Here is a 9,360-nt window from a genome sequence, read left to right on the forward strand (position 1 = left end):
TTTCCCTTGTCTCGATCGCAAACGGTGTTTTGTACTTCAGAAATTACAGCTTCTAACGTTCCTATACGCTTTTCCATTTTTGTAATATCCTTTCGCAAGTTTGATATTTCACCAGTTAAGCTATCTACGCTACGCTTTACATCTGTTAATAAACTGTATACATCGGGCTATAGGGCGGTTGCTGCTGCGTGCGGTAAAACAGGTTGCTCTCTAGGGCATTCGGTAACCCTTTCCACCTGCTTCGGCTTGCTTGCTGGCCCTTTAAAGGATGCACGACGCTTAATTTCCGTAGCCGGTCTAGGCTCTTCGTGTGGTAACAACAATCCGTTTGTTGTTACTTTTTTCAACATTACACACACGACGAACATCCACTCTCGTTGTTAGCGCTAAACGCTCGTACCTACGCCTGTAAACGCAGGTTGGATGAAAACGTCAGGATCCACATCCGGCAAAAGGATCATGCGTGAGTTACGTCATGTGATCGCTCTCTTTTCCATCCAACCACCGAGGAGACAGGACGAGTTTGAGTGCTCGCATCACCACGCTCGCACTCAAAGCACCTGTTTTTTGGAATAAAGGCAACAAAGCTAAAACTCGCGTAAGTTGGAAAGTGAGTCACTATGGAAAGTGAGTGTGGAAAATTAAAGGGAATAATTTGCAATAATTGAAAGGGAATAGTTTCATGAATTTGATTGCACTTATAGTTATGGAAACGTTTCATGAAATATTTCATACTAAGAACTGAACTAGACACTTTGGACAATCGATACCGAGCATTGTAAAATGAACTCTTTTGTAAAATGAACTCTCTTGACAAGTGAATAAACAGTATCAAACAGAACGGCGCCCGAGACACACAGTCCTTTTGGTGAAGTAGAAAATTTACAAAATTCCGTATCACAGCCAGTGATTACGTGAGAATATCTCTCACATCACCATTTAATGTATACCTATGTCAACATAAAAGTTTGCAAAGGGAGCTTTTTTATGGAAAAAATAATGATTCATGAAATCTAGAGTAGTATTGGATTCGAGCGCACTAAAACTATTCTAAAGCTATAACTTTGTCATGCCCTACATTATATCCCCACTTTTGATAGTGTGAACTAACGAAGTGAACCTTGTTTCACCACTTGGACCGATGGGTATGGCCACAAGCTTGCAAAAAAAAATACTGCAGGGATCTAGTTCGATTATGGTTGCATATATATTATTTATGTTATCCTGACATATGCACATATTAGCAGAAGAGTATGGGTATATAAAACATTCCTCCGTTTCTAATAGTTTTTGGCCATAAACATTAACAGAAGAAGTTACCCTCGCTGCCGAGCAATACTTAATAACTTCGTACTCTGCCGAAAGTAAGAAACTATTTCGAAAAGCTTTCTGCAATATATAATGTTCCATATGCAGGGTAATGTTATCGCCGTGGCCGGAAATATTACATACAAAATTTTCAATTTCATCCGGAGCTTTTAAAAATTCTAATTCGGACAGCCGATTTCGAACTTGCTCCAGGTTTTTCCAACCACTTCGGACAAGGCGCTTTATATACTGAAGCGCATTTTCAAATGGATGCCGTCATTGTACAGAGGGGACCGAATTGTTGAACCTCCTCGTGTATATGCAGCAAATTGTGGATATTGCTACTCACATAACCCTCCCCGTAGATTTCAGCATAGTCGGTAACAAATTGTTCCATCATTTGACCAGCTACATTCCAATGGTTTTTGTATGCATTGGAAGAAAATTATGTGACTGCGCAGAAAAAAAGCATGAAGTGGTCATATTGCTCTGGACTGATCCTGTCTTTCAATACGACTGCACCGGTAAAGTGAAAGAAAGAACTGTATTCAGATGCTTTCTAAAGCTTTGAATCATCCAACCTGCGAGGCTTGCGATGGATCTCCGATGGCAAAGCAATGCTTTCCAAATGGTTAGAGATATCTTTAAACTCTTGCACGGACCACTTGTTTGTTCCCCATAAACCAAACGTCCACCCCTACAGCAATTTTCGCATCCCACCAAAATCTATAATGTGCACACGGTCGCCAATGATGACCATCTTCACCATATCAAATCTATGCAGATGCAGCAGAGGTGAAAGCTCTTTATGATGCTCTCCATAAATCTCTTGACGGAAACCAGCGTCGGTCCTAAGCGGGCCAGACACGCTGGGAAAGCAGACTGTTCGAGATGTTGGGTGACGGTAATCAACAACCGTACACTTCAAACAGCCATGTTTGCCTCCATGCCCTGCCATACCTTGAAATTTAAAAAAGTAACAATTATTATTTCAGTCATCTTTTAAACGTTTCATATTCTCCCTTAATAAAAGCGCGTGCAAGTGAATCGGCTACAAAAGCACGAACACTTATTTTTACGACTACCCTGTCACGGCCCAATGTTACGCCTCGATCCATAGGCTCATTCAATTCATGGACTAATTTCTCCAAGTACTCTGAAAGTATGGGCTCCAAATATGGGCTGAATCGGGTTTGCTGTTGCCAAAAAATATAGCCACCGTCATGGGTTTTATGTGTGGCATTGTATGAACATTCATCAGAATGGACCAAAATGTCTTGTGCAAACTTTTGTGAAGCGGCAATCCATCCACCGAAATTGTTAATGGTAAAATGGTGTCAGCCACCAAGCGAATATTACTACAATAAAATAAAATTAAATGCATTATAAAATAATCAAAATTCATATGAATGAATTAGTGTTTAAGGTACGAATACCGTTGAGGTAGAAAATGTCAAGTACTAAATTTGACGATGAAGAGCTTTTTTGCTACATGTTTGATATAGTTGCGTTTGCAATATAAAAATAATAATCAAAAGCACAAATGACCAGCATAAAATCTGTAAATTTTACGACACGAAACAATACCACAATTTCTTTTATAAAATGTATGGCTTAGCCCAGGTACGTGGTTGTTAACATTAGAGTTAAAAAATCTATTAGAATATCTACTAGAAACATGTGCTTGTTGTCTAGCGTAGTTAAGTGTTACCGAAGAAGCAACACATTTCGCTCTTAATAATTAAGCTAATATTTAAAAATGAAGTAAAGCTACCCTTTACTCACCGGAATGTTTTTCGAAGGCACTTTCCAACGCCGTTGTACCAAAACTTGCCGCCTCCAATGCTGACAATTTCTTTGTTTGTTTGGTTGGTACGCAACAACGTACGAACGTCCTTAGGAGGATGGAGTTCTGTTTTGGCCTGAAAATTTTTCAATGTAATATTGATAGAGGAATGAGGCGCATTGGTCTTTAGTGTCCAAAAGCGAAGACATTCCTCTATAAACCTCTGCTGGAAGTCAATTTCCTCAAACTCCGTTTGCTCGTCCGTATAATCAATGTCCTCCAGGACATCATCTTCATCGGGAACAAGATCTGCATCTTTCGTCTTATACCATCGATCATTTTCTGTAAAATAAAAATAAATATTAACCATTGGTAACATTAACAAATGAAAATACGAATTATTCATAGCTACAATTAATTGTTATCTCTAATTCTGTACGATAATTTGTAATTTTGTACCTAACACAAACATAAAACAATTTTTTTATGGTTTTTTAAGTAAAAGAGGTTCCCATAAAATTAACACAGAATAGAACTAAGCGTCACAGAAAAAGATAAAAAATTGTTTAACTTCAATGATTTTTTATGATTATTTCGATCATGCTATAACAATCGATATCGAAACTACAGCCTAACATGATCGTACATAAACTCGATTTAAGAAAAAAAGGGCATTACTACACGAACTACACGAACAGTTATAACTCCTATCAGAATGTTATAATGGCTCATTCAATTATTACGTAACGCTGATAGGGTGGGGAGGGGGTCAGTACCAGCGTTACGATTTGTTACATAGGGGGGAGGGGGGGTTTTACTTTTTGTTACGTAACATATAATAAGATTATACTTAGATCCCCTTTTCATAGTATAAGTATGAAAAATTTACTTATTTGAGGGATTTTTATACAAATTCCATGTTATCTATCTACTTGTCGTTTATTAAAAGGTCGAGTCTCTTGGTATTTTCTTATACCCACTCATTGAGAACTTCTGGTGTCTACTCAGATGGTGATTTTGGATTCCTGTGTTGTAAAGGATCCAGTTTGCATCCATTGTCACATAGCAAGCATCGTCGACTCCTAAAACTTACATTGAATTAGAAAAGCTTTAAACAGACTCAGAATGATGCATCCAAGTTATGCACTGTCGTAAAGAGCTTCATATAATCATACATCAATCATTAACCATACTACAGTTAATTATCATTTAGTGCTCGGAAGCTCAACCAGGGTACAATAAATAACTTTTGCCAACTAGAACGTGCTGCATCATGATCGGTACTTGTATGACCGCGTTTGAAGTCAGCATACCACCTAAAATAGTTGATTTTAATGGTGCTGAATTTTACGATGCTTATCAATTAAATTTAACCGTTTTTTTCCTAACCAAATGCAATGTTTTACTGACATTCTAAATTAATGAAGATCAACTCGGTGTTAAATGATAACAATGGGTTTGAGTTTTGAGTTTTCCGGCACTTCATGGTCTTGGCCTGCTGCAGGAGTCCTCTAAACCACCTACGGTCGAGCGCCGTCGTTAGCCAATCCTTAATCCCGATATGTCTGTTGGACTCATCAACGGCATCCCTCTAACTTAATTTGGGCCTACCAAGCCTCCTCTGTCCATGCGGACGACCTAAAACGGTTTTTTGGACAGGGTCGTCCGGTGTCATTTTCATGACATGACCAGCCCACCGGAGCTCAGACTGGTCTAATCCGCTGTACGGCGGTAGGTTCGCCGTACAACTCATAGAGCTCATCATTGTAGCGGCTCCATTGTCCTTCCACACATACGGGGCCAAAAAACCTTCTGAGCATCTTCCTCTCGAACGCGGCTAAGAGGGTTTCGTCGGTTTTGGACAAAGTCCATGTCTCACAGGCGTATGTAAGTACTAGAGCTATATAAGTTCTATATACTCCCAGCTTCGTTCAACTGAAAATTATTCACTAAATCTAGTTTACCAAGAAATTTATTTATACTTTCGCCAGTGTTTTAGATCCTTTAAATCTGTATTTTATGAAAAAAGTTAGTCAAAAAAGTAAATGAATAATGAGAATTAACAGAAGACGAATACGCAAATAAAAGGTTGCTAGATAAATAAGACAGGAATAGTACTGATAAATAATTTACGTACGAATTCCTTTTCTTAATAGATTACGAGCTTATCAAACGAGCTTCTTAAGCTTTTTTGAATGGACGATTAGCGAATGAATCCTTCGTTTGGGATCTGTGGTGTTGAAGACTTGTGTACAAAGCGTAAATTAATATCTTAATATATCAATGATGCCAATAATATTGATGAAAGATACGGACAGCCTGAAAACAAACATGGTTAATGAAGTATCGTATGCAGAATCGTAGCGGTATAGATAGAAGTAGGTTTTAAAATCGCTTTAAATTATTAGCAACGATCAAGCAAATTAGCCTGGCGTGAGTAGTAAATTTATTATGTAGTTTGTTTGTTTCTTTTTGCATTAGTCGAAATACGATGGCATTACTAGGTTACTTAAGAAAATTTGATTTTTTTTTAAACAAGGTGGGGGGGTCATCGAATTGTTATGTAAATTATGAAGGGGGGTTGCGTCCAGTGTTACGTTTTGTTACTATAGGGGGGGAGGGGGTCGAAAATTGACAATTTTTGCGTTACGTAATAATTGAATGAGCCCTAGCGTCCTTTCACTTTTTAAAACAAAATAAACAAATAATACGTTTTTGTGTGCAGTGACTGGAAATATTATCGAATAAAAATTAATTAACACAACGAACACATTTTCTATTTTCAATCAAATAAATCGTGTTATCAATCCTACGCTCTACCGAGCAGGTTTTCTCTCGTTCGTTCGTTGCTGGCACGATCCCTAGGTCAGCGCCCTTAGAACTTACGCACTTTCCTGCACGCACACATCCGACATCATCGCCTTTCAATACAAAATGATGATAAGTCCCACCTCATACCCCAACACAGGTTTGAGAGAGACGAAAATATCTTTAAGATATTTAAACTCTAATAATCCTGTATATAAAAAAAACTAGTCGGTAAGTGATGGCATCAAGGAACCTTCGAATGTCCGCGTAGAATTCTATACACTTCCAACAATTAAACTCCCCTGTACAATTCCCCGTTGTCCGTTAAAGAGATATGCCTAGTACCATTGATTGGGTAATGGTCTACCAGCTTTCGGGACTGTTCCATGCATATGGCCAGGTCTACAGACACCATTAGCGTGTTAGAGACCTACCTTCCGGAAAAAGAGAACGTTCTGAGAGTCGACCTTGCCAGACTGCACAAAAAAAAACAACGGAACCCCTGAATGTCCATCAAATGTCCACTTTAACGCGCGCGTGTCTCAAACTGTGTTGTCTCATATTTTTTTTTTGTTTTCAAATAATTAATAATCTTATCATCATCATATAGATCGTTATGACAACTGCAGTTACACATTAAAGAGTGACATGGGACATCTACACATAGTTAGCACAACAGTCAGCACAACACATATTCAACACAAAGGCAGCATAATGCATACTCAGCATAAAACATAGCGCAACGTATATTCCTAAAGTCATGATCGCACTTCATAAACAGATCGCGTTTCGTAAACAGATTGCGCCGCAGCGTAAACAAATTCCCGTGCAGCGTTACATCGAACAAAGAGCATAATCGCGTTGACACCAAGAGAGCTGACAACGCGCATTCAACATAAACATCCATTCCCAAGATCAACCGGCAGCCACGCAAAACAAAGCAAAGGCAACATAGTTCCAGTTGAGCATTCAGACGAAGCGCATTCATTTGAGCGTCAAATGTCGGAATTAATTGGAACATGATTAAACGAACATTGATTACATACTATGGAGAAAAGAGAGATCTAGAGACACTAGATTTTCAATTGATGAGCGTCCAACAAAGAGGACGATCTTTAGAGATATTCTATGATGAAGTGAACAGACTTCTCTCGTTGATTGCAAACCAAATAAAAACAGACGAAAGATTTGTACATCCAGAAGCTTCAAAAGCTCTGATAGAAACATACAATAAAAAGGCAATAGATTCCTTCATCAGAGGTCTTGATGGAGATGTGCACAAGTTTATAAGAAATTATGAACCAACATCTTTAGCAGCAGCTTATAGTTACTGCATCTCATTCCAAAATGTAGAATGTCGTAAAATGTGGACTAAACCAAGATTGGTCAATACTCCCACAGCACCGCGAAATTTGATACCATTACCAGCTCCACCTTTGCCACCAAGAGCACATAACAATTGGCAACGACCAATGATGACACATAAATTTCGACCACAATTTGGAAACTCGTATCAACCGAGACCACAATTTTTACCGCGTCCCGCTTGGAATAATCAACCGAGACAACAATTTTTCTCGCGTCCTGTTTGGAATCAACAAAACAGAAATCCATTCCAACCTAATAAGCCAGTGCCAATGGAAGTCGATCCATCAATCAGATCGCAACAAGTGAATTATTCTAACCGACCGCAAAATTCCGGTAATGTTCGACCACTTAAAAGACAAAGATTTTTCAACATGGAAACAAATACTACCCATGACAACGATGAATCATACGAAAGATATTTGAAAACTATAGAAAAACAAGAAAAATCCAACGGAACTCACGAAGCCGAACTTAATTTTTTAGAATGAAATCAGCTTTGCCATATTTTATATACAATGGTAAAGCAGGACAACAAATAAGAATACTAATTGATACAGGATCCAATAAAAATTTCATTAACCCAAAACATGCGAAAATTTCACACAAAGTAACTAAACCATTTTTTGTTTCATCAGTAGGAGGAGATTTACTTATCACCAAATATTCACAAGCGAAAATTTTTGCCCCTTATTCCGATGTAAATGCCAAATTTTATCATCTACAGGAATTAAAAACATTTGATGCCATAGTTGGCTATGACACCATCAAAGAAATTGGAGCACTCATCGATACTAACAGAGATAATCTGATAATTAACGACAACATAATACCTCTTTCTCTTTACCCATTACAAGAAGTTAATAGGATTGAAATAAGAGATACACATCTCAACTGTAAAGAAAAAGAAAAATTACATTCATTCCTCAACAAGTTTCAAGATTTATTTCAGCCACCTGACGAGAAGTTGCCATTTACAACAAAAATCGAAGCAACTATATCAACGAATGACGACGAACCTGTCGACTGTAAGACGTACCCATACCCCTTGTCTCTTAAACAAGAAGTGGAAACACAAATTAAAAAACTATTAGATAATGGCATAATTCAACCATCCAGATCACCATATAATTCACCTGTCTGGATAGTACCCAAAACACTGCATCTCATTGTCAGCTCACTGCAAAACACTGCATCTGCAAAACAGCTGATGCATCTAACGAAAAAAAATATCGACTTGTGATCGATTATAGGAAACTGAATCTTAAAACAAAGAGCGATAGGTACCCTATTCCTGACACTTCGACAGTTCTTGCCAATCTAGGTAACAATAAATATTATACAACATTTGATCTAGCATCTGGATTTCACCAGATTCGTTTAACAGAAAAAGATATAGAAAAAACCGCTTTCTCAATAAACAATGGAAAATATGAATTTTTAAGACTACCTTTTGGTCTAAAAAACGCACCTTCAATTTTTCAGAGGGTCATGGATGATGTTCTTAGAGAACATATTGGAAAAATTTGTCATGTGTACATTGACGATATAATAGTTTTTGGAAAAACATTTGATGAACATATGAAAAATTTAGAAACTGTTTTGAACACGTTACGTGAAGCCAATTTTAAAATACAACCTGATAAATCTGAATTTTTGAAAACAGAAGTTGAATTCTTAGGATTCATTGTTTCTGAACATGGATTAAAACCAAATGAGAAAAAAATTGAAAGTATCCAAAAATACCCCGAACCTAAAACTATCCGAGAACTTCGAGCATTTTTAGGACTTTCCGGTTATTATAGAAGATTTGTTAAAAATTACGCAGCCTTAGCAAAACCTCTAACAAAACTCCTAAGAGGGGAGGATGGCCAAGGCCACTGCAAAATAACAAAAAATCAATCGAAAAATTTTCCGATAAAATTTGATGAAGACGCAAAATCAGCTTTCAGAACTCTTAAAGGAATTTTATCATCTGAAGACGTTTTAGCTTACCCTGATTTCAATCAAGATTTTATTTTGACTACAGACGCATCCGACAAAGCACTCGGAGCTGTCCTGTCACAGAAATTCAATGATGTTGAAAAACCAAT

At 37.6% G+C, this 9,360-nt stretch overlaps 1 pseudogene; it reads right to left on the reverse strand.

The window, feature by feature from the left end:
- Window positions 1-1,074: 1,074 nt before the first annotated feature.
- On the reverse strand, window positions 1,075-2,077 carry LOC128309195 (uncharacterized; annotated as a pseudogene).
- Between the last annotated feature and the right edge of the window lie 7,283 nt (window positions 2,078-9,360).

The sequence above is a fragment of the Anopheles moucheti genome, unplaced genomic scaffold (assembly GCF_943734755.1).
Source record: "Anopheles moucheti unplaced genomic scaffold, idAnoMoucSN_F20_07 scaffold_24_ctg1, whole genome shotgun sequence".
In the NCBI taxonomy this organism is placed as follows: Eukaryota; Metazoa; Arthropoda; class Insecta; order Diptera; family Culicidae; genus Anopheles; species Anopheles moucheti.